This window comes from Trachypithecus francoisi, unplaced genomic scaffold, assembly GCF_009764315.1.
Source record: "Trachypithecus francoisi isolate TF-2019V2 unplaced genomic scaffold, Tfra_2.0 Lachesis_group6, whole genome shotgun sequence".
Taxonomy (NCBI): Eukaryota; Metazoa; Chordata; class Mammalia; order Primates; family Cercopithecidae; genus Trachypithecus; species Trachypithecus francoisi.
The window spans coordinates 82470521-82496826 of record NW_022681471.1 but is presented as its reverse complement, the minus strand read 5'-3'; the positions used below and the strand labels follow the sequence as shown (position 1 = coordinate 82496826).

At 44.1% G+C, this 26306-nt stretch overlaps 1 protein-coding gene across 2 annotated transcripts in view; it reads left to right on the top strand.

Moving 5' to 3' along the window:
- The window catches only part of NBDY (negative regulator of P-body association), a 74840-nt gene extending 49237 nt beyond the window's left edge, over window positions 1-25603 (top strand). The window contains exons 3-4 of one of the 2 annotated variants that reach the window (XM_033200859.1): window positions 18462-18620; window positions 25246-25603. The gene's annotated coding sequence lies outside the window, so the exon portion shown is untranslated. The remainder of the gene's footprint in view (window positions 1-18461; window positions 18621-25245) is intronic. The other variant, XM_033200860.1, reaches the window with a different exon arrangement.
- The last annotated feature ends 703 nt before the right edge of the window (window positions 25604-26306 follow it).

Sequence of the window (26306 nt, the reverse complement as noted above, 5' to 3'; positions counted from 1 at the left end):
ACACACATACATAAACACACAGAAGTAAGCTCACACTATCAAAGGGGTGCGGGCTTAAGCATTATTGTACACAGACACATACACACCACCACAGGCCCAAAGCTGCCCACAGTCTCTTCCACACAGGCTCTAAATGTGCAAAGGGGAATGGGAGACAGGCGAGCATTCCTGACTGTGGGCCTGGGTCATTATGCCATTTATTGGGCAACTAGGGTCTTCTTCTGAAAATAAATGCGGGAAGTCTGTTATCAGATAGGCCCAAGCAGTGGGTGTGAAACTGGAGCATCCTGGGTCAAGCTGCTTAAAAAGGGACCCCACTTTGGGGTAGGGGTAGAGAAAGTCCCCTTGGGAGCCTTGTCCCTGTGTGATGCCATGGGAATCTGGTGTGTGATGGCCTTTCCCAGCCAACCTGTGACACCCTCCTCTCACCCTTGCCTGTGTGAAAGCCAAGAACGCCTGAGCAGAGTCAGACTTGAGTGAGTTGCTGAGTGTGCCCTGTGAGGGGCCTCTGGCCTCAGGCCCTGTAGCTGTCTGTTGAGTGGGTGGCCGGGTAGCCCGTTCTGGTGACCTCCATTTATCATCTCAAGTTAGTAAACACTACCAGCAGCTCCGGGCCTTGGGAGGACCCCCAGTCCTGGGGCAAATCCTTGTGCAAGTCAGCTGGCCGGCCAGCGCCTTGTCCTGGGGCGGCAGCCCTGTGATCCCAGTCCTCCTGTGCTTTCCCAGAGGCCATGATTACGTGTCCTTTGTCGTTTACTTTCTGCACCAGCGGTAGCCAAAAACCCTGAAGAGGGCCAAAGGAAGGGCAGAGGTTGGCTGCCTCCACAGCACTCTCGCAGGGTCTCCAGCCTACTGGTCCTTGGTGCTAGAGTCCCCTGAGTTTGGTTGTCAACTTGGGACCAGATGGCCAGTTTGTTTCTCCTCTCTTTGTCTTTTTTTTCTTTTTTTCTCCTTCCTCTTTATTCACGTGGGAGAGGGCGGAGGCCATCGGCTTGGAGAGGCAGGGTTGTGGTTGTAGTTGGCGTTTGTGGAGTCTTACTGCCATCAAGCGGAAACTGTTTCTGGAAATGGGAGTGCTCACTGGGCTCTCAAGCTAAACTCTGGTGCGTGCCGGTTATTCAGCTGGGAAATTCCTTGAGATGGTCAAGGACAAATTATGCCGCCCCTTTAGGGTCTCCAGGCAGACAGAAGAAAGCCTGAGGCGGGCCGTCATAGGGTGCCTACGTTGGGATGCAAAGCCATGACCCCGTTGCGCTAAAGGTTGCATATGCTACTCATGCCGCTGGGTGCCTGGGCAGCAGCATGGAACACAACCCTCTCCGAATATTGCAAGTGTGTTCTGTCTTTGCTCGTTACAAATCTTCCTGGATGTGTAGGCCAGGCCCAACGCTGGTGCGCACAACACTTGTCTCTAGGCAGCAGTTGTTCTCTTGTGGAAGGCATAAAATCTTGGATCGAAAGCAGCCAGGTCCAGCAGGCATCCGCACATTGTTGACCCATCTAGCTGCAGGGAGTCGGGCCGGATGTTTTTTGGGATGGGACTGGACGGGACGGACTCCTCTCTGAGGCCTTCAGAGACCTCTCTCACTGGAGCCCAGGCACTCATTTGTGCCCAGAAGTGGGAGGGATATTTTGGGTGAAGTTCAGAGTTGACTCTTCTGGAGAGAAAGCCACTTGGCATGTCTGATGGAGCGTGCATGCTTACTTGAACATGGTGGTTCACCAGTTAGTTCTTCTGGCATCTTGGTCATTCTGTCAAAGTGCATGGGTAGCCAGGGCCCAGTCTGTGCTCGCTTTCACCTGGGCCCCATTTGTGTTCCTGTGCTGCATGTGGAAGGAGCGGTTTCACGTGGAGTGTTTTAATTGGTGGTTGGGCAATTGTGCCTTGGTTTGATACAGAGTTCTCTGGGGTCCTCAAGTTAAACTCTGGTGGTTGCTGGATAGTCATCCAGAAGAATGAATGAGACAGTTGAGGACAAATTATTCCTGCCCTTTAGGGTCTCCAGGCAGACATAAGAAAGCCTGACATGGGCCATTATACAGAGCCCATGTTGGGATGCGAAGCCATGACCGTGTTGCTCTAAAGGTTACATAAGCTATCCATGCTGCTTGGTGCCTGGGCAGCAGCTTGGATCACAGTGCTCTCTGAATACTGCAACTGTTCTCTGTCTTTGCTTGTTACAAATCTTTCTGGATGTATAGGCTGCACTGGGAACAGGCAGAGTTTCATAGGACAGAAAATTTACCCCATGGATAACGATTCCCACCATCAGGGGTGTGTGAACCACTCTCACAAGAGGAAGGTCAATCTCATGTGTGGGCCTGCAGAGAGTAACGAAGAAAAAAGTGAAGGGAGAAAACCTCCAAAACTGCGCAAAGAATCAGAGTGAGCAATGACGTTCAGAGTGAACTGGAATGCAGCGTGCCTCAAGTGGACAGCTGGCAGCCCAAGTGGCCTCCTGTGGGCTCACAGAGGGAGCCACCAGCCAGGAGAAAGAGTCAGTCCCATAAGCCCAGATCTCCACCGCATCCACACAGAGGCCTGTTAGACCAGGGGGCTGCCCTGCTCCCCGCTGCCCACACCTCAACCCCATCCTGAACATTATGCCAGCAAATACTGGGAAGTCAGACAGAAAGGGACAAGAAAGATGAAGAGGGAACTAGAAACCTGAAAAACTGCCCACTGAGAGCAGCCTAGAAGACCAGACACAGGTGTGAATAAAGGTGTCTGGGCAGACACTTGTGAGTATGGGTAGGGATACATGGATGTGCCTGAGGACCTATACAAGCACAGATCTCTGCGCATTATGTGGAGAAGACTCACATGACCATGGAACAGGCATCACCCCATTTCTTTCAATTGTCAACAAATGCGAGTCCTTTTTTCATATGTAGGTAGCATCCATGGTGGGGTGCCTCTGGCCCTTCCTAGGGAAAACGCGAGAAGAAAAGAATGCAGGAAGATCTGGACTATGTCTTCACGGTTGGCATTGAGACTCTGAGTTTCAGAGATTCTCATTTTTAACTTTTAACTCCCTTTATGTCTCAAGTTTTTCCTGTCTTCATCTGTGCTTGTATAGGTCCTCAGGCACATCCATGTATCCCTACCCATACTCACAAGTGTCTGCCCAGACACCTTTATTCACACCTGTGTCTGGTCTTCTAGGCTGCTCTCAGTGGGCATTTTTCAGGTTTCTGGTTCCCTCTTCATCTTTCTTGTCCCTTCTGTCTGACTTCCCAGTATTTGCTGGCATAATGTTCAGGATGGGGTTGAGGTGTGGGCAGCAGGGTGCAGAGCAGCCTCCTGGCCCAACAGGCCTCTGTGTGGATGCGGTGGAGATCTGGGCTTATGGGACTGACTCTTTTTCCTGGCTGGTGGCTCCCTCTGTGAGCCCACAGGAGGCCACTTGGGCTGCCAGCTGTCCACCTGAGGCACGCTGCATTCCAGTTCACTCTGAACGTCATTGCTCACTCTGATTCTTTGCGCAGTTTTGGAGGTTTTCTCCCTTCACTTTTTTCTTCGTTACTCTCTTTACTTTTCATCCACTTTTGTTTGGGGAGGTCACGATCAGCCTGGAAGTCAGGGTCGACTGGGCTAGGGAACACCCTTAGGGAAAACAGACTTATTTTTCCTAAGGAAATTAGAAGGACCCCAGCTGATCCCTGCAAGGAGTGATTGACATTTCCCTCCCCTTTCTGCCCTCTCTCCATATTGCCATTTGTGGCCGATTATCTCTTTTCCCTGATATACATTTCCTCCCGTTTTTCATCTTCCTCTCTTTTGGGGGGTCCTTCCCTGCCTTGGCCTTGTAGGCTTGGGGTTCAGTGGTTCCTTGCAGTCAGCTGATGACATCCTCAGGGCAAGGTTCGGCCTGCACCTGTGTCCTCTGTAGCTTCTCTAGGCCTGTTTGCGGATCAAAGTTTTGATCCCATTCAGGAAAGATCCCATTGACAAGAAGCTTCTCGGTTATGTGTCCTTTATGTGGGACGTGACCGGTGGCTCCCTGTCACTTGTTGTGTACGTCTTCACACATTCAGGCCCCCCCTGAACTAGATCCTTCAGGAGAGATACAGTGGCATGGACCTCCCTCTTTCTTTTTTTGTTCTCCTTCTGTTTCTTCTTCTCTTCCTACTCGTGCTCCACTTCTTTATTCTTTCTCCTCTCCTCCTCCTCCTCCTTCTTCTTTCTTCCCCTTCCCCTCCTTCTCCTCTTTCTTTTTCCTCTTCCTCTACTTCTCTCCTTCTTCTTTCCTTTTCCTCCTCCCCCTCCTCCTCCTCCTCCTTTTTCTTCTTTGCTTTTTCTCCTTTTTCTTTTCTTTTTCTCCTTCTTTTTCTTTCTCTCCTTCTTCTTTTCTATTCTCCTTCTACATGTTTTTTTCTACTTTTCTTCTTCTTCTACTACTTGTTCTTCTTTTTTTTTCTTTTTTTTTTTCACTTTCGGATTTCTGCGTTCAAGTGTTCTAGCAGATTGCTTCTTCTTCGCCTTGGTGATGGGGGATGTCCCTCTTCAGCTCTAGGCCTCAAGAAAGGCTTCACTTTTCTTCTTAAAAGAACAGCGATTAAGGTCACCAGTTCAGTCCTTCTTTTCCACCAAAAGCTGCCCTCGTGTTACTTTTAAGTGAAATGTCATGGCAAACACACCCTGTATGTAGTACCTTATCGCCCACCGTTCTTTCCTGTTCTCCTTGTGGACTCTCTAAATGTGTAATCCTGAGTCAGTAGGAGCCTCAGCAATTTGTTATGTTGTTCCCTCATTGCCTTTCTTCTAGTCAAGTCAGGTGAACAAAACGATACGTATTTCAGTGTGTACAGTCAGCCTGTCACTGCCACATGCCAGTTTGCCCACTCTCACTCACACAAGCAGGAACCCACAGAACACAGACACAGAACACATGCATGCACTCACAAGAAACCCCACAACCAGAAATGAAATTACAAATCCATATACACATGGAGATACATGCAGATGCAGACACAAACACACATGCAGGCACACTGACACACAAAGTCACACATACACAACACAGACAAATAAACAGGTAACCTCACATGGGCACAGGGGTTCGGCTTCAAGCATTCTCACACTTAGAGGTAAACAAACATACAAAGCCACAGCATGAGACTTCATGCAGTCTCTCATACAAGCTCTCAATCGCTGACAAACAATGGGCTATGGGCAAGCATTTCTGGCTTCAGGCCTGGGTCCTCATGCCATTGATTGGGCAACTTGGCTTTCTCCTGAAAATGAATGTGGGCATTCTTTTATCAGAAAGACCACAGCCGTGGATATGAAACTGGAGTGTCCTGGGTCAACCTGCTTAAAAACGGACTCCCCTTTCAGGTAGAGGCAGAGAGTCCTGTTGGGAGCCTTAGCCCTTTGTGATGTCATGGGAATCTGTAGTGTGTGGTGGCCTTTTTGAGTCCCTCTAAGCCACCATCCTTCCACCCCTGACTGTGTAAAAGCCAGGACAGCCTGTGCAGCATCAGACTTGCGTGAGTTGCTGAGTGTGCTCTCTAAGGGATACACTTACCTCAGGTCTTGTGGCTCCCGGTTGAACAGTCTGCCCATTCTGGTGACCTCCATCTGCCAGTCCAAGGAGGTAAACTCTACCTAGAGCTCTAGCCTTTTGGAGGACCCCTAGTTCTGCAGTAAAACCTTGTGTAAGCCAGCTAAGTGACCAACACCTTTTCCTGGAACAGCAGCCCTTTAATCCCAGTCTCTTGTGGTGTCCCAGTGTCCATGATTATGTGTCATTTGTCTTTTACTTTCTGTAGGAGCAGGAGACATGAAACCTGTAGAAGGCCAAAGGAAGGGCAAAGACTGTCTGTCTAAACAGGATTCCTGCAGGGTCTCCAGCCTACTGGTCCTTGGTCATTGGGACCTGTGAGTTTGGTGGTCAACCTGGGACCAGGTGGCTGGTTCTTTTCTCTCCCCTCTGTCTTTTTCTCTTTCTCCTTCATATTTGCTTTTCTCACATTGGAAAAGACAGAGGCCCTCAGAGTGGAGGAGCAGGGTTACAATTGTACTTGGCATTTGTGGAGCCGTACTGCCATCAAGTGGAAATCGTTTCTGGAAATCGGAGGCACTTGATCTCATGTGCTGAGGAAAGTTCAGGAATGCCAGACAGATGTTGGTGTGGGGCCCCCAGTCTAAAACTGAGAGAACTCCTGTCTGGCCCATGGTCTATGCTCATTCCCAGGATAGTGCCCTGGCTCCACAGCTCTCTTGTAAGGATGAACAGGCAGTGGTGGCCCACCATGGTTTCCCCGGCAGCCCCCAGAGACTACTTGGCATGAGTTGCCCCCCCCCAGCATCCCAAAACTTCTTTGTTCCCAGGGAAGATAGGGTGCCCCTTGCCCCTGCGTGGTCCCAGCGAAGGGCACCCCTGAACCCCCACAAAAGAGACCAGAGTAAATGGCCCCAGTCTCAGCCATCAGTGAACAGTGGTTTTTCTTAACCCATTTCAAGATGGGGAAACTCCGCCCACTGGCTGACTGGTCTTGGGGCTGTCAGACTGTTCTGTCCCCAGGCCTCTAGATTAGCTGTTTCTTCAGAGTTCCAATGGCAGGTACACTTCTTTAGGGTTCTGAACCCCAGTAGGGAAAACCCTGGCTTGGGCCTAGTCTACCCAGCCCAGCACATCCTCACTGATATCTGTGCCTGGCAGAAGGCAAGTGTCCCTGCAGCCTGTTGTCATGTGCAGAAACACCTTCCGCTGGATGGCACTGTGGCTCCACAAATGGCAATCACCCCTTTTCCTTCCTCCACTTTGCCTTTCTTTCCTTCCTTTTGCTGCCAACCAAACAAAACAAACACCAAAAACAAAGAAACAAAGAAACTGCCCTAGGAGCACCCACCTCATCTTCAGCAGGGCTCCCCACCTACGTGGTTACTTTGGGGAAACTTGCAACAGTAGGAGTGATCTCTGCCTCTCTCCTACCTTCTGGATTCTTCTCTGGGCAGGGGGTCCCAGTAATCCAGAGGAGCCACTTTTGCTGTGGATTTGTAGCACTGGGGGCAGTGTGAGGGGGTACGGTGGGAGGAGTGTGTGGGTGTTTAGGCCTGTGTGTGGGCCACTGCAGATTCTTCTATGAATCTGCACAGGCCTCCTCAGAAGGAGACCGGTGCCTGCCTAGGGAAAACATAGGAAGAAAAGAATGCAGGAAGATCTGGACCGTGTCCTTAGGGGTGGCAAGGTGACTCTGAGTGTCAGAAGTCCTCGTTTTTACATTTAACTCCCATCCCATCTAACTTTTTTCCTGTCTTCATCTGTGCTTCTATATGTTCTCAGGCACATACATGTATCCCCACCAATACTCACTAAAAGGTGTCTGCCCAGGCACCTCCATTCACACTCAGCTCCCCACATCTAGGTAACTGTCAATGGACAGGGTTCTTCAGATTCCCAGTTTTCTCTTGTTCTTTTTTGTTCTCCCTTTCTGTCTGGCTTCCCAATATTTGCTGGTGGAATGTGTGGGATGGTGTGGGGATGGGGGCAGTGGGGAGCAGGGCAGTCTGTTGACTCCACTGGCCTCTGTGTGGACCCAGTACAAACCCTGGCCCAAGGGTCTGATGCTTTTTTCTGGCAGGTGACTCTTGTTGTATGATGGCACAAAAGGCCATTGGGCAGCCACCTTTCCACCTGGGACATCCAGCATTTCAGTTCACTCTCATCCTCATTGTGTACCCTGATTCTTTGTGTACTTTTGTAGTTTTTCTTCCTTTACTTTTTTCTTCTTCACTGTCTTTACTTTTTATCAATTTCTGGTTTGGGAGGTCAGGATCAGCCTGCAAAATCAGGGTCTGGTGGGCACAGGAATGTCCTTAGGGAGAGTAAGCCTACTTTTCCTAAGGGAATCAGAAGGACCCTGGCTGATCCCTGGGGGTGTAAGCAGCATCCTCCTCCCTTATCTTCCTTCTCTCAGTATTGCCATACATGGCTCATTACCTCCTTTCTCTGGTATCCATTTCCTCCCTATTTTTCATCTCTCCTCCCACCCATTTCTGGGGTACTTCCCTGCCTAAGCCTTGTAGACTAGAAGCTTATGGCCCCTTGCAGTGCGATGACATCTGGAGGGTATGGCTCAGCCTGCACTTCTGTCCTCTGTAGCTTCTCTAAGCCTACTTGTAGATCAAAGCCCTTGATACCACTCGGAAGAGAACCCATCAACAAGAAGTTTCTTGGTGTGTGTCATTTCACCAGGACATCACTGGTTTCTCCTTGCCACTTGTTGTGTATGTCACCATGCAGTGAGACACCCCTGAACTAGATCCTTCAGGACAGCTGCTGTGGCGTGAAGCTGCCACTTCTTGTTCTTGTTGTCTTTCTGGTTCTTCTTCCTCTTCCTCCTCTTTTTTCTTTGTCTTTTTCTTCTCCTTCTTCTCTTTCTCCTTCTCATTTTTCTCCTCTTTCTTCTTATTCTCTTTTTCCTTTTCCTTTTGGCTCTGGGAGGATCAAGCATTACACCGAGACTGCTTCTTCCTCTGCTCCTGGTGATGCAGGATGCCCCTTTGCAGAATGAAAGTGAGAAAGGCCTCACTTTTGTTCACCAGTTCAGTCCCTCTGGTGCTCCACAAAGATGCCCATGTGTTACTTTTCATGAAATGTCACCATGAACCCACTCCTTAACCTGTTCCTCATGGCTCACCGTTTTTTCCTATTCTCTTTGTGGATGCTCTAAATGTGTAATCCTGAGCCAGTAGAAGCCTCAGCATGTTGTCCGCCTTTGCCTTTTCTTTCAATCCAGCCATGTGAACACAACGATCCAGATTTCAGTGTGTACAGGCAGGCTGTCTCTCCCACATGCCCATTTGCCCACTCTCACTCACACAGGTAGGTGCCCAGAGACAACAGACACAGACACAATCACAGGCGCTCAAGGGAACCCCCCAACAACCACAAATATAATCACAAACACACATGCACAGGGAGATACACAGACACAAACACATACACTAACACATGCACACGCACATACGCACAAACTCATAGACACACATGCACACACACACAAATCCTCACACAGGCACAAGGTTGTGGGCCCAAGCATTCTCCCAAACAGATGCACACACACATGCATCGCCACAGGCACGAGACTGCCCACGAACTCTCCCATAAAGGCTGTCAGTCGGCCACAGGCAATGGGTTATGGGTGAGGATTCTTGGTCCCGGCCTGGGTCACTATGCTGTTGATTGGGCAACTAGGGCCTTCTCCTGAGAATGAATGCGGAAGTCTGTTATCAGATAAGCCCCAGTAGCCAGTGTGAAACTGGAGCCTCCTGGGTCAACCTGTTAAAAAGGGACCACACTTTGAGTAGAGGCAGAGAGTCCTCTTGGGACCCTTGGCCCTCTGTGATGCCATGGGAATCTGTGTTGCGTGGTGGCCTTCACCAGCTCCCCTAAGTCCCCCTCCTGTCACCCCCTTCCCCCTCACACCCTGTGTGAAAGCCAGGACAGCCTGCACAGAGTCCAACTTGAGTCAGTTGCTGAGTATCCCCTCTGAAGGAGACTCCTTCCACATGCCTTGTGACTGCCTACTGAGTCGTTCGCCCATTTTGGTGACCTCCATGTGCCAGCCCAAGGTTGTAAACTCTACCTGGAGCTCCAGGCCCTGGGAGAACCACCAGTCCTGCAGCAAAACCTTGTGCAGTTCAACTGGGTGACCAGCACGTTGTCCTGGGGCGGCAGCCCCATGATCCCAGTTTTCCTGTGGTTTCCCAGTGGCCATGATTACGTATCATTTGTCTTCTATTTTTCTGCATGAGCATGAGCCATGAAACCTGGAGAGGGCCAAGGAAAAGCAAAGGCTGGCTGCATAAAGAGGATTCCCGCAGTGTCTCAGGCCTACTGGTCCTAGGTCGTAGGGTTCCTTAAGTTTGGTGGTCAACCTGAGACCAGGTGGCTGGTTCCCTTTTGTCCTCCCTGTCTTTTTTTGTTTCTCTTTCCCTTTTCTTTTTTCACATTGGAAAGGGTGGAGGCTGTCGGATTGGAGGGGCAGAGTTAAGCTTGTAGTTCGTGTTTGTAGAGCCATACTGCCATCGAGCGGAATCTGTTTCTGGAAACTGGAGGCAGCTAGGCATTAGTGCTGGAGAAACCCCGGGAGCACGAAAGAGATGGTGGCGGCGTGGGGCCCCCAGGCTGAAGCCGGACGAGAGAGGAACTCGTGGCTGGCCCTTCGCCTTTTCTCATTACCAAGATGGCGTCGGGGCTCCACAGCCCTCTCCGAAAAAAGGGCAGGAAGGGGCAGCCCTCCATGAGTTCCCCTGTCCATCTCCAGGAATTGCCGGGCAGGAGTCGTCCCGCACACAGCACCCGAAAGCTCCTTGGTTCACTGGGAGGACAGGGGACCTCTGGCCCCAGCGTGATTCCAGGCAAGAGCACCCCAGCACTCCCACAAAAGAGACTCGTGTAAACTACCCCAGTCTCATCCGTCAGTAGTCAGTGGCTTCCCTTAAGCCCACCTCAAGATGGCTGCCGGGGCACCTCCGCCGCCTAAGCTGACGTCTTGGGGCTGCCTGGCTGCTCTGTCCCTGGGCCTCTAGATTAGCTGCTTCTCCATGGGGTCCAAATGGCAGGCACACTTCCTTCAAGGCCTTGGAACCGCGAAGGGGGAAACCCTGGCTTAGTCAGAATCCACTCAGCCCGACATATTCTCGCTGAAGTCTGTGCCTGTCAGAAGGCAAGTGTTCCTGCAGCCTGTCGTGTTCAGAAACAACTGCCGCTGGATGGCAGTGTGGCTCCAGAAATGGCAGTCACTTATTTCCCTTGCCTTTCTCTTTCTCCTTTTGCTTCCAGCAAAACAAAACAAACAACAATCAAACAAAATAAAACAAAAAGAAAAGAAACAAGAAAGAAACCGGCCAAGGAGCACTCACCTAATCTACAGCAGGACTCCCCACCTACGTGGTCTCTTTGGGGAACCTGCAACAATCGAAAGGCTCTCTGCCTCCCTCCTTCCCTCTGGATTATCGGGCAATGGTCCCAGTGAATTAGAGGAGCCTATCCTCAAGAAATCCCACCCTTGGGACTGTGGCATGGTAGGGATAGGTCACACTGGGGGTAGTGTGAAGGTACAGTGGAAGGGGTGTGTGAGTGTGTGGGCCTGTTTGTGGGCCACTGCTGATTACTTCTCTGAATTTGTACAAGCCTCATAAGGAGACCAGGCTGCCTGCTTGTGCGCAGCACACTTGTCATTAGGCAGCACACTCTTTCTTGGGGAAGGGACAAAAGCTTGGATCAAAAGCAGCCAGGTCCAACAGGCGTCCGTAGATTGTTGATCCTTCTAACAGAAAGGAGTCAGGCTGGGTGTCTGTCAGGATGAGACTCGACGGATTGGACACGTGTCCCAGGCCTTCAGTTACCTTTCTCACTGGAGCCAGGCACTCATCCATGCCCAGGAGTGGGAGGGGTATTCTGGGTGGCTTCCACAGGCAGCTGTCCCAGAGAGAGCCTCTTGGCATATCTGACGGAGCATGCGTGCTCGCTGAAAGGTGCTGGCTCACCACTTAGTTGCCAGGCATCTTGGTCATTCTACCAAATACATGGGAAGCCAGGCCCCAGCCATGCTCATTTTCACCTGGGCCTCCTCTGTGTTCCTGTGCTGGGCATGGAAGTGAAGGTTGAGGCTGTCGTGTCTTTGCAGGTGGTGAGGTGGCTGTTCCTTGGTTTGATACAGAGCTCTCTGGGCTCCTCAAGCTGAATTCCATTGCTTTTCAGATATTCAGCCCAGAAAATGGATGAGACAGTGGAGGACAAATTATGCCACCCCTTTTGGGTCTCCAGGCAAAAATGGGAAAACTGGGCATGGGTCCTTCATACAGAATGCTTGTTGAGATGCAAAGCTGTGGCCTCATTGCTCTAAAGATTGCATGTCTTAGGCATGCCTCTCAGGGACTGGAGAGCAGCATGGAACACAACCCTCTCAGAATATTGCAAAGGTTTTCTTTCCTCACTTGTTACAAGTCTTCCTGGAAGTGTAGGCCGCACTGGGAACATGCAGAGCTTCATAGGAGAGAAAATTCACCCCACGGGTTATGGTCCCCACACTCAGAGGTGTATGACCGACTCTCATGAACGTTGGTTTCATGCATGGGCTTGCACTCTCAGAGCATTCCAGGAAGAAGGGCAGCATTACCATGAACAGGAATCATTCTCTTTCTGTCACTTGTCAACCAATGTGGATCCTTTTCTCACGTGTAGTAATCACCATGGGGCACCTCTAGTGTCTGCATAGGGAAAATGCAGGAAGATCTGGACTGAGTTATTCGGGGTGGCATTGGGAGTCTGAATGTCAGAGGTCCTCGTTTTTAACATTTAATTCCCATCACATCTCACCTTTTTCCTGTCTTTATCTGTGCTTCCATACATCCTCAGGCACATACATGTATCCTCACCCACAGTCACTCAAAAACGTAGTATGCCCAGGCACCTCCCCTAAAACCTGGATCCCATTGTCTAGGCAACTCTAAGTGGGCAGGGTTCTTCAGTTTCCAGGTGCTCTTTTGTTCATCTTTCTTGTCCCTATCTGTGTGGCTTTCCAATATTTGCTGGCAGAGGGTGCAGGATGGGGCAGTGGTGGAGGCAGTGGGGACCAGGGTAGCCTCCAGGCTTGCCAGGCCTCTGTGCTAATGTGGTGCAGACCTGGGACTAAGGGGCGGACTCTTTCTCTTGGCTGATGGCTCTTCCTCCTCTGTGAGGCCACAGGAGGCCACTTGGGCTACTACCTGTCTACTTTTGACACTCTGCATTCCAGTTCCCTCTCATTCTCATTGCTCACTCTAATTCTTTGTGTACTTTTGGAGTTTTTCTCCTTCACTTTTTATTATTATTATTATTATTATTATACTTAAAGTTCTGGGGTACATGTGCAGAACATGCAGGTTTCTTACATAGGTATACACGTGCCATGGTGGTTTTGCTGCACCCATCAACCCGTCACCTACATTAGATATTTCTTCTAATGCTATCCCTCCCCTAGACCCCAACCCCCAACAGACTCCGGTGTGTGATGTTCCCCTCCCTGTGTCCATGTGTTCTCATTGTTCAACTTCCACTTATGAGTGAGAACATGTGGCGTTTGGTTTTCTGTTCTTCTGTCAGTTGGCTGAGAATGGTGGTATCCAGCTTCATCCATGTCTCTGTAAAGGACATGAACTCATCCTTTTTTATGGCTGCATAGTATTCCATGATGTATATGTGCCACATTTTCTTTATTCAGCTTATTGAGGGGCATTTGGATTGGTTCCAAGTCTTTGCTATTGTGAACAGTCCTGCAATAAACATATGTGTGCATGTCTTTTTAGAGTAGAATGATTTATAATCCTTTGGGTATTATAATCCTATGGGTATGTAACCCAGTAATAGGATTGCTGAGTCAAATGGTATTTCTAGTTCTAGATTCTTGAGGAATCACCACACTGGCTTCCAGAATGGTTGAACTAATTGACACTCCCACCAACAGTGTAAAAGCGTTCCTACTTCTCCACATCTTCTCCAGCATCCGTTATTTTCTGACTTTTTAATGATCGCCATTCTAACTGGCATAAGAAGGTATCTCATTGTGGTTTTGATTTGCATTTATCTAATGCCCAGTGATGATGAACTTTTTTTCATATGTTCGTTGGCTGCATAAATGTCTTCTTTTGAGAAGTCTCTGCTCATATCCTTTGCCCACTTATTGATGGGATTGTTTTTTTTCTTGTAAATTGGTTTAAGCTCTTTGTAGATTCTGGATATCAGCTCTTTGTCAGATGAGTAGATTGCAAAGATGTTCACCTATTATGTAGGTTGCCTGTTCACTGTGACGATAGTTTATTTTGCTCTGCAGAATCTCTTTAGTTTAATTAGATCCCATTTGTCAATTTTGGCTTTTGTTACCATTGCTTTTGGTGTTTTAGTCATGAATCTTTGCCTATGCCTATGTCCTGAATGGTATTGCCTAGGTTTTCTTCCGGAGTTTTTATGGTTTTAGGTCTTAGGTTTAAGTCTTTAATCCATCTTGAGTTAATTTTTGTATAAAGTGTAAGGAAGGGTTCCAGTTTCAGCTTTCTGCATATGGCTAGCCAGTTTTTACAGCACCATTTATTACATAGAGAATCCTTTCCCCATGGCTTGCTATTGTCAGGTTTGTCAAAGATCAGATGGCTGTAGATGTGTAGTGTTATTTCTGAGGCCTCCGTCCTGTTCCATTGGTTTATATATCTATTTTGATACCAGTACCATGCTGTTTTGGTTACTGTAGCCTTGTAATGGTTTGAAGTCAAGTAGCGTGATGCTTCCAGCTTTGTTCTTTTTGCTTAGGATTGTCTTGGCTATTTGGGCTCTTTTCTGGTTTCATATGAACTTTAAAGTAGTTTTTTTTTTTTTTTCTTTCTAATTCTGTTAAGAGAGTCAGGAGTAGCTTGATGGGGATAGCATTGAATCTATAAATTACCTTCGGCAGTATGGTCATTTTCATGATATTGATTCTTCCCATCTATGAGCATGGAATGTCCTTCCATTTGTTTGTGTCCTCTTTTATTTTGCTGAGCAGTGGTTTGTAGTTCTCCTTGAAGAGGTCCTTCACATCCCTTGTAAGTTGGATTCCTGGGTATTTTATTCTCTTTGTAGTAATGTGAATGGGAGTTCACTCATGATTTGGCTCTGTGTTTGTCTGTTCTTGGTGTATAGGAATGCTTGTGATTTTTGGTCATGGATTTTGTATCCTGAGACTTTGCTGAAGTAGCTTATCAGCCTAAGGAGATTTGGGGCTGAGACGATGGGGTTTTCTAAATATATAATCATGTTATCTGCAAACAGAGACAATTTGACTTCCTCTTTTTCTAATTGAATACCTTGTATTTCTTTCTCTTGCCTGATTGCCCTGGCAAGAACTTCCAACACTGTGTTGAATAGGAATGGTGAGAGAGGGCATCCTTGTCTTGTGCCAGTTTTCAAAGGGAATACTTTCAGTTTTTCCCATTCAGTGTGGTATTGGCTGTGGGTTTGTCATAAATAGCTCTTATTATTTTGAGATACATTCCATCAATACCTAGTTTATGAAAACTTTTAGCATGAAGGCTGTTGAATTTTGTCAAAGGCCTTTTTTACATCTATTGAGATAAGCATGTGGTTTTTGTCATTGGTTCTGTTTATGTGATGGATTACGTTTATTGATTTTCATATGTTGAGCCAGCCTTGCATCCCAGTGATGAAGCCAACTTGATAGTGGTGGATAAGATTTTTCAAGTGCTGCTGGATTCAGTTTGCCAGTATTTTATTGAGGATTTTTGCATCTATGTTCATCAGGATATTGGCCTAAAATCCTCTTTTTTTGTTGTGTCACTGCCAGGCTTTGGTATCAGGATGATGCTGGCCTCATAAAATGAGTTAGGGAGGATTCCCTCTTTTTCTATTGTTTGGAATAGTTTCAGAAGGAATGGTACCAGCTCCTCTTTGTACCTCTGGTAGAATTCGTCTGTGAATCTGTCTGGTCCTGGACTTTTTTTAGTCAGTAGGCTATTATTGCTGCTTCAAGTTCAGAGTCTGTTATTGGTCTATTCAGGGATTTGACTTCTTCCTGGTTTTGTCTTAGGAGAGTGTACGTGTCCAGGAACTCATCCATTTCTTCAAGACTTTCTAGTTTATTTGAATAGAGATGTTTATGTTATTCTCTGATGGTAGTTTGTATTTCTGTGGGATCAGTGGTGATATCCCCGTTATCATTTTTTATTGCATCTATTTGATTCTTCTCTCTTTTCTTCATTAGTCTGACTAGTGGTCTATCTATTTTTTGATCTTTTCGAAAAAACCGGCTTCTGGATGCATTGATTATTTTTTGACGGGTTTTTCCTGTCTCTGTATTCTTCAGTTCTGATCTGATCCTAGTTATTTCTTGCCTTCTGCTAGATTTTGAATTTGTTTGCTTCTGCTTCTCTGTTTCTTTTAAATGTGATGTTAGGGTGTTGATTTTAGATCTCTCCTGCTTTCTCTTGTGGGCATTTAGTGCTATAAATTTCCCTCTACACACTGCTTTAAACGTGTCCCTGAGATTCTGGTACGTTGTGTCTTTGTTTTCATTCGTTCAAAGAACATCTTTATTTCTGCCTTCATTTCATTATTTACCCAGTAGTTATTCAGATGCAGATTGTTCTGTTTTCATGTAGTTGTGCAGTTTTGAGTGAGTTTCTTAATCCTGAGTTATAATTTGATTGCACTGTGGTCTTAGAGACTGTTTGTTATAATTTCCGTTTTGCATTTGCTGAGGAGTGTTTTACTTCCAACTATGTGGTCATTTTAGAATAAGCACAATGTGCTGCTGAGAAGAATGTATATTCCATTGATTTGGGGTGGAGAGTTCTGTAGATGTCTATTAGGTTCACTTGGTCCAGAGCTGAGTTCAAGTCCTGGATATCCTTGTAATTTTCTTTCTCATTGATCTGTCTAATACTGACAGTGGGTGTTAAAGTCTCCCACTATTTTTGTGTGGGAGTGTAAGTCTCTTTGTAGGTCTCTAAGAACTTGCTTTATGAATCTTGGTGCTCCTGTATTGGGTGCATGTATATTTAGTATAGTTAGCTCTTCTTGTTGCATTGATTTCTTTATCATTATGTACTTCTTTGTCTCTTTTGATCTTTTCTCATAAACTCTGTCTTATCAGAGACTAGGATTGCTTTTTTTTTGCTTTTTTCCCCCCGCTTTATTTTGCTTTCCATTTGCTTCATAAATATTCCTCCATCCCTTTATGTTGAGCCTATGTATGTCTTTGCACATGGGATGGGTCTCCTGAATACAGCACAGCAATGGGTCCTGACTCTTTATCCAATTTGCCGGTCTGTGTCTTTTCTTTGGGACATTTAGCCCATTTTCATTTAAGGTTAATATTATTGTGTGTGCATTTAATCCTGTCATTATGATGCTAGCTGGTTATTTTGCCTGTTAATTGATCCAGTTTCTTCATCATGTTGATAGTCTTTACAATTTAGTATTTTTTTGCAGTGGCTGGTACTGGTTGATCCTTTCCATGTTTAGCGCTTCCTTCAGGAGCTCTTGTAAGGCAGGCCTGGTGGTGACAAAATCTCTCAGCATTTGCTTGTCTGTAAATGATTTTATTTCTCCTTCGTTTATGAAACTTAGTTTGGCTGAATATGAAATTTTTGTTTGAAAATTCTTTTCTTTAAGAAAGTTGAATATTGGCCCCACTCTTTTCTGGCTTGTAGGATTTCTCCCGAGAGATCTGCTGTTATTCTGATTGTCTTCCCTTTGTGGCTAACCCAACCTTTCTCTCTGTCTGCCCTTAATATTTTTTCCTTCATTTCAACCTTGTGAATCTGACGATTATGTGTCTTGGTGTGAATCTTGTGAATCTTGATGATTATGCTCTTCTCAAGGAGTATCTTTGTGGGTTTTCTGTATTTCTGAATATGAATGTTCGTCTGCCTTGTTAGGTGGGGAAGTTCTCCTGGGTAATATCGTAAAGAGTCTTTTCCAACTTGGTTCCATTCTCCCCGTCACTTTCAGGTACACAAATCAAATGAAGTTTTGGTCTTTTCACATAGTCCCATATTTCTTGGAGGCTTTGCTCATTTCTTTGGTCTCTTTTTTCTCTAATTTTGTCTTCTTGCTTTATTTCATTGAATTGATCTTCAATCTGTGATATCCTTTCTTCTGCTTGATTGATTCAGCTATTTATACCTGTGTATGCTTCACAAAGTTCTCATGCTGTGTTTTTCAGTGCCATCAGGTTCTTTATCTTCCTCTCTAAACTGGTTATTCTAGTTAGCAATTCATCTAACCTTTTTTCATCTAAACTAGCTTCCTTGCATTGGGTTAGAACATGTTCCTTTAGCTTGGAAGAGTTTGTTATTACTCACCTTTTCTTTTCTTTTCTTTCTTTTTTCTTTTTTTTTTTTGAGATGGAGTCTCGCTCTGTCGCCCAGGCTGGAGTGCAGTGACCGGATCTCAGCTCACTGCAAGCTCCGCCTCCCGGGTTCCCACCATTCTCCTGCCTCAGCCTCCCGGTAGCTGGGACTACAGGCACCCACCACCTCACCTGGCTAGTTTTTTGTATTTTTTAGTAGAGACGGGGTTTCACCATGTTAGCCAGGATGGTCTCGATCTCCTGACCTCGTGATCCACCTGTCTCAGCTCCCAAAGTGCTGGGATTACAGGCTTGAGCCACTGTGCCCAGCCTTACTCACCTTTTCAAGCCTACCTCTGTTAATTTTTCCAACTCATTCTCAGTTTTGTTCCTTTGCTGGTGAGGAGTTGTGATTCTTTGGAGGAGAAGAAGTGTTCTGGTTTTTGGAATTTTCAGCCTTTTTGTGCTGGTTTCTCCCCGTCCTCATGGATTTATCTACCTTTGGTCCTTGAAGTTGGTGACCATCAGCTGAGGTCTCTGATTGAATGTCCTTATCGTTGATGTTGATACTATTCCTTTATGTTTGTAGTTTTTCTTCTAACAATCTGGCCCCTCTGCTGCAGGTCTGCTGGAATTTGCTGGAGGTTCACTCCAGACCCTGTTTGCCTGGGTATCACTAGCGGAGGCTGCAGACCAGCAAAGATTGCTGCCTGTTCTTTCCTCTGGAACCTTTGTCCCAGAAGGACATCTGCCAGATGCCAGCCAGAGCTCTTCTGTATGAGGTATCTGCCGGCCCCTACTGGGAGGTGTCTCCCAGTCAGGATACACGAGTGTCAGGGACTCACTTGAGGAGTCAGTCTGTCCGTTATCAGAGCTTGAATGTTGTGGTGGGAGATCTGCTACTCTATTCAGAAGTACCAGGCAGGGACGTCTGCTGAAGCTGCACCCCCAACTGCCCCTTTCCCCAGGTGCTCTGTCCCAAGGAGGTGGGGTTTTATTTTAAGTCCCTGACTGGGGCTGCTGCCTTTCTTTCAGAGATGCCCTGTGCAGAGAGGAGGGAATCTGGAGAGGCAGGTTGGCCACAGTGGCCTTGCTGGGCTGCGGTGGGCTCCACTCAGGTCAAACTTCCCAGCAGCTTTGTTTACACTGTGAGGGTAAAACCGCCTACTTAAGCTTCAGCAATGGCAGATGCCCCTCCCCCCACCAAGCTCCAGCATCCCAAGTCAAACTCAGACTGGTGTCCTAGCAGCGAGAATTTCAAGCCAGTAGATCTTAGCTTGCTGGGTTCCATGGGATTGGGACCCATCGAGCCAGACCGGTTGGCCACTGGCTTCAGCCTCCTTTCCAGGGGAGTGAACAGTTTTGTCTGACTGGACTTCTGGGTGCCACTGGGGTATGGAAAAAAAAAACAAAAAACAAAAAACACTTCTGTGGTTAGCTTGGTGTCTGCCCAAATGGCCACCCAGTTTTGTGCTGGAAACCCAGGGTCCTGGTGACATGGGTACCAGATTGTATCTCCTGGTCTGCGAGTTGTTAAGATCATGGGAAAAGTGCAGTATCTCGGCTGGAGTGCATGGTACAGTCCCTAATGGCTTCCCTTGGCTAGTAGAGGGAATTCCCTGATGCCTTGCACTTCCCTGGTGAGGTGACACCCTTACCCTGCTTTGGCTCACCCTCCTTGGGCTGCACCCACTGTCCAACCAGTCCCAGTGAGATGAAGCTGGTACCTCAGTTTGAAATGCAGAAATCACCCATCTTCTGTGTCGATCTCGCTGGGAGCTGCAGACTGGAGTTGTTCCTATTCCACCATCTTGCCAGCCTCCCACTTTTTTTTTATCTTCACTGTCTTTACTTTTAGTCCACTTGTGGTTTGGGGAGGGTCGAGTGGGCACGGGCACATCACCAGGGAGAACATGCTTACTTTTCCTAAGAAAATTAGATGGACCCTGTCTGACCCCTGAACTGCATAATCAGAATCCCCCTCCTCTTTCTGCCCTCTCTCCCTATTTGCCATGGGTGGCTGATTACCTCTTTTTCTGGGGTCTGGTTTCTCCCCCTTTTCATCTCTCCTCCCATTTCCAGGGTCCCTCCCTCCCTTGGTCTTGTGTACTAGGGACTTGGTGGCCACTTGAAGTGTGCTGATGACATTCAGAGGGCAAGATTTTGCCTGCACCTTTGTTCTCTTTTGCTCCTACAGGCCTACTTGTAGATCAGAGCCCTTGATCCCACTCAGAAAGGACCCCATTGATGAGAAGCTTTTCAGTGGTGTGTCTTTTCACCCGGATGTCACTCGTGTTTCTTTGCCACTTGTTGTGTATGTCATCATGCAGTGATATACCCCTGAACTAGATCCTTCAGGACAGCTGTGGTGGCATGAAGCTGCCACTTGTTCTTTTTCTCCTTCTCTTTCTTTGTTCTTCTTCTTCCTTTTTCCTTTCACTTTCAGCTCTCTGCGGGACAAATGTTCTATCCAGACTGCTGCTTCTTCTGCTCATTGGTGATGGGTGTGTCCCCTTGCAGCACCAGGCCTGGAGGGAGGCTTCCCTTCGTTCTTAAAGGAGCAGAGATGAAAGTCACCAGTTCAGTTTCTCTGGTGAACAATGAGAACACTTGGACACAGGGTGGGGAACATCACACACCAGGGCCTGTTGTGGGGTAGGGGGAGGGGGGAGGGATAGCATTAGGAGATATACCTAATGTAAATGACAGGTTAAAGGATGCAGCACACCAACATGGCACATGTATACATATGTAACAAACCTACACGTTGTGCACATGTACCCTAGAACTTAAAGTATTATAAAAAAAAAAAAAAAGAGAGAGAGAGAGCCACCCAGGTGTTACTTTTAAGTTCAATGTCATCATGAATTCATAGATTTCCAGTACCTCTTGGCTCATTGTTTGTCCCCATTCTCCTTGTGGACTCTGTAAATGTCCAATCCTGAGCCAGTGGGAGCCTTGGCAAGTTGTGTCCTGTTGCCTTTCTTTCCAGTCCATCCATGTGAACACAACAATGATTCACATTCAGTGTGTACAGGCAGGCTGTCTGCCACGTGCCCATTTGCCCACTCTCACTCATACAGGCAGATGCCCACAGACCACAGACAGAGACACACACACACGCACTCCGAAGGGACTCCACACCCCGAAACATAATCACAAACACACAAGCAGAGACACAAGAAACCTCACACGGGCACAAGGGTGTGGGCCCAAGTGTTCCCCCACACAGACATGCACGTAAACGCACCACCACAGGCATAAGACTGCCCATAAACTCTCCCATACAGGCTCCAAATCACCCCTTGTGATGGGCGTGCTTTTCTGTCTCCAGGACTGGGTCATCATGCCATTGATGGGGAAACTTGGGCCTTCCTTTGAGAATGAATGCAGGAAGTCTGTTATCAGATAGGCCCCAGCAGTGGGTATGAAACTGGAGCTTCCTTGGTCAAACTGCTTAAAAACTTACACTCAGAAAGGATCCCATTGTCACAAAGCTTCTTGGTTGTGTGTTTTCTCATGGGGATGTCACTGGTATCTCTTTGCCACTCCTGTTCATTGTCATTGCTTCTTCTCAGTCTGATTCTTTTGTCTTTTTTTGTTTTTCTTTTTTTACGTTCACTGCTTTACATTGATTTTAACGTAATTGGTATCAGTTTCAGTTTTTTTCTTTCGTGTTTTTCAATTTCTTCTTTTACTCTTTTATTTAGTACTTTCAGATTGTAATTGATTTTTGTATTTTCTTTCTATCAGTTTTTCTGAACCAAATGTAGTCATTTTAGGTGATGAATTTTTCTTCCCAGTGGTGGATTCATAGTGATATTTTATCTTCTTTTAATTTCGTGGTTTTGAGTCTTTTTTTATTGAGTTGTTTTTTAGTGGTTACTGAATGGCTTTATTGAGTGTTATATGAAACACTTTTCTCCATTTATTTTACTCTAATTTTTTTTCATGGCTTTTCAGGGCATTTAAGAAACTTAGTTTTATTAAAGTTGATTATGTATCAATGAGGGATTATTAAGTTGTTATTTTGGAAAGATCATTTCTCTTTTGCATTGTATGTTTAATTTTCTTTTGCTTATTGTTTAAGTGACCCAAGTTATGAACCACATTATTATTATTATTTTTTTTTTGAGAGGGACTGTCACTCTGTTGCCCAGGCTGGAGTGCAGTGGTGTGACCTCGACTCACTGCAACCTCCACCTCCCAGGTTCAACCGATTCTCCTGCGTCAGGCTCCTGAGTAGCTGGGACTACAGGTGCATGCCACCATGCCCAGCTGATTTTTTTGTACTTTTAGTAGAGATGGGGCTTCACCATGTTGGCCAGGATGGCCTCCATCTCTTCATCTCGTGATCTGCTGACCTCGGCCTCCCAAAGTGCTGGGATTGCAGGCGTGAGCCACTGCACGCAGTGAACCACATCTTTTCTTTTGCTGTTCACCTTAGACTCTTGATCATGTTTTGGGGTATTTCTTTTTTTTAATTTGATCAACTGTAATAGTAAGAAATGTCATATTTTATGTGTCATTAATAGCTAATAGAGAATATATTTTTGTAATATATATTTAACCTTTACCTCATTCTATAATACTTTTTATACTTCTGTCTTATCTTATACACAATTTTTACTACATTGAGAAATTTATTCTTTAAGAAGTGATAAATCAACTCATTTTAATATAAATTCATGATTTTGTAGACTATATGACTTGGCTTAAATAGATCTTTCTGAGAAATCAGGAAAGTTTGAAAATCATCAATAAATTCTTTACCTTTGGGTATATACCCAGTAGCAAAGACTTGGAATCAACCCAAATGTCCATCAGTGACAGACTGGATTAAGAAAATGTGGCACATATACACCATGAAATACTATGCAGCCATAAAAAGGGATGAGTTTGTGTCCTTTGTAGGGACATGGATGCAGCTGGAAACCGTCATTCTCAGCAAACTATCGCAAGAACAGAAAACCAACACCGCATGTTCTCACTCATAGGTGGGAACTGAACAATGAGATCACCTGGACTTGGAAGGGGAACATCACACACCGGGGCCTATCATGGGGAGGGGGGAGGGGGGAGGGATTGCATTGGGAGTTATACCTGATGTAAATGACGAATTGATGGGTGCTGACAAGTTGATGCGTGCAGCACACCAACATGGCACAAGTATACATATGTAACAAACCTGCACATTATGCACATGTACCCTAGAAATTAAAGTATAATAATAATAAAAAATAAATAAAGAAATAAATTCTTTACACTTTAATAATGAAAATATTTTAATAAAAATGCTAAAAACACTTAATTTTAAACCAAAACACAGTATAGCATCTGGCAAAGAGATTTAAACCTACGTTGCAAAGATGATTAAAATCATTCATATACAATGACCCTTTATAAAGATTCATTTAAATGTAATTTTATTTTTCTGCATCAAAATGAGGAGATAATCATGACTAAGAAATTTTGGATGACTAAATTCTTAAAAATTGTCCACTTTTATAATTCTATTAAGCTACAATAAATCAAACCTATGCCACATTTTCTTTATCCTTTGTAGAAATTTAAAGTATGACAACAGGATCCTGTTATGATTAACTTGTCTTTCATACATTGGTGTTTGAAAAATTGTTTACTGCAACATTTGAAATAGTAATCCACAAATTGTTTAACTTTTTATTATACCAGATGAGAATATATTTGCATATTTGTGAAAACAATTGGAAACTGTCTCAGTTCTGTTCATTTTGAGAATTACTATGTTTTGGTGGACCCATCTGGTGGAATTTTGTGCAGATATTTTAAAAATATTTAAGTTTATGTGGTTACTATGAGATATTATTCAATAAATAAAACATGTCTGGAGTAATGTATATAATACAAACTTATTTTGTGTAACAACAAACAGAAAGAGTTACATGTTGGTAAGTATATATGTCTTTGATTGGTTATGGAAAAAATTATTAGGCATTTATTCCATACTTTTAACATCTTTTAACTTCCACAGATTTAGAATTGTTTTTCTGGAAGAAATTGTTAATCCTCTCTTTTATACACTTTATATTGTTTTCCTCATTTTAATGCCTTTGTATTATATTTCTAATACAATTTTCTTTTATAAAACATGCAAACTTAATATGAAGAAAAACATCTTAAATAAACTTAAAGACTATTTATATACAATATGGTTCCATTTAAAAGATAGCTAATGGATGTCATTAATTCCTAGACTATATAATACACTTCTTTATGTTAATACAGAAACAAAGCCTGATAGACATATAGTCAAAGAACAGGCAATTCATAGAAGACAAAAATATATGGCCAATAATAATAATAAATATAGTTGACTTTAATGTTAAGTCATCATATTTGCCACAATCGAAAGTCTCCAGAATTCTCAATTTTAGAAAGGATTTGGTTAATATCTATATTCTATAAAATTATACATTTCTAAAGTATTTTATCTGTATCATAATTTTAATGTTTGTAAGTTTTGACTTGTGTTTTATTTGTAGAATATATGGAAATAATTCTACATATGAACAAATTGGCTTTATTGTTTGTAATAAAAATGTTGCAATCATGTTAACTATCTTTCAACAGAATAATTTTAAAATTATACTGTAATACAATGCAATATTTTGAAACCATTGAAATATTGAGACTGATCTATTTTTATATTAAAAATTATTAAGACATTTATAAAAATAAAAACAAATTGCAGAAGTGTATGCTAAGATGATCTAATTTATATTTTAAACTCCAAATCTAAATTATTATATAATTATAAATACTATGTATGTGTATATTTAAATAGAAATAAAAAGGTCTAGAAAGAAGTGATACCTATGTTTTCTTATGGAAATAGGAGAGAAAGACTGAGGAATGGTAAAAGTTCAGCAGTAAGAAGAATTCTGTCTACGTTGTTTGAATTATATACAGTTAGATTTTATTCATGTATTTATTCATGTATTATTTGTGCAAATAAATAAATATAAAATTTCCAAGGAATATAGCAGTTTGTCAAGGGGCTATGAGGGAACAGTGAGGCTGATTGATCAGTTTTGGAAGCCTAATAAAACATGAGTAACAGCAGTAGACATTCCCTGTACTTTTTGGGGGAGAAATATGCCTAGGATAATAGAAAATCTAGTGCACCTAACACATAAATTATTTTGCATTCAAATACATTAGATACTAACAAGATGCAGGTTATCAGCATTGTATGCCTTTGATTTAATATTTATTAAGCACTCATCTAATAATTTTGCATTCTCTTTAACCTGCTTAATAGGGAAAGTGGGGTGTTTTCTGCTCAACAGACATATCTGACTTGTATGATCATGGAATTTCTCATTATAACTCAATAAACTTTTGTTCTCTTTCTGTATCTTTCAGTATTATGAACAAGCATGATTTCACTTCCTGAATTTCGGTGAATTCTAAGACATGGGCAAGATCGGGTTGTAAGACCTCTGTGATTTAAGGCCATGGCCTGGATCATGGTGAACTTACCAAAGCAAATAATGCCTGTGAGATGGTCCTGCAGCAGCCAACCAGTGCACTCTTTTGGTGACATCCAGTTCTTGTTGTATAACTTTATATTCCTATAAATCCATTAAGGCCCCAATAAAGTTTGTCTCTAAGTGCTGTGTTAGATCTATATGATTACATGTAGTAAATTGTGAGTTTTAAGTAAATATTTATAAGAACTCCATATATATAAAGCTTTACTAAAATTGGTGTTGAAATATGACCTTCTTCCTACATTTATTCATTTATTTATGTCTATTTGTTCGTTTATTTTAGTGAAAAATATAAGAAAAGAGAGGAAGGTCAAATACAAGAAAAGAATTAAGTTTCCAGTACACTTTCTTTACCTTGCTGTCAATTTTTCCATGGAATCTACATCTTTTTATGCTAATCTTCATCATATTATTTTACATCTTAACTATTTTTTTCTTACAAAATGGTTAGTGTTCTTGTTTTTTTATAATTTTCTACTTTCCTTCTAAAATGCTTAGTATTAAACAAATAGAATATCCCAACTAAAAACAGTAATAAATATTATGGTGAAAAAATACAAGTAAATTGGAAAAACATTAGATAGCAGCTTTCAATATTTCATATACTTCATAAATTTTTCAGGAATTAGAGGGTTATAGAAAAAAAATTATAGACTATAATAATTACCAGGGATATAGAAAATAAAACTTCTACCTCTGAATTGTAATAAAAGATAAACAGATTCAAAAGCATATATTATATCTGAAAATGTCAGATAAACTTGGCCTATAAATTAAAATATAAAATAATAATACAGTTTGTTCAAATGAGTAATTAAACCTGACATTGTAAAATTAATATTTAGAGAGATTGTGAAACTTGAATATTTTACACAGCCCTCTGAAATTAGTCCCTAGTGTCAGAATTAAAGAATCTGAAAAATCTTCCAGCAC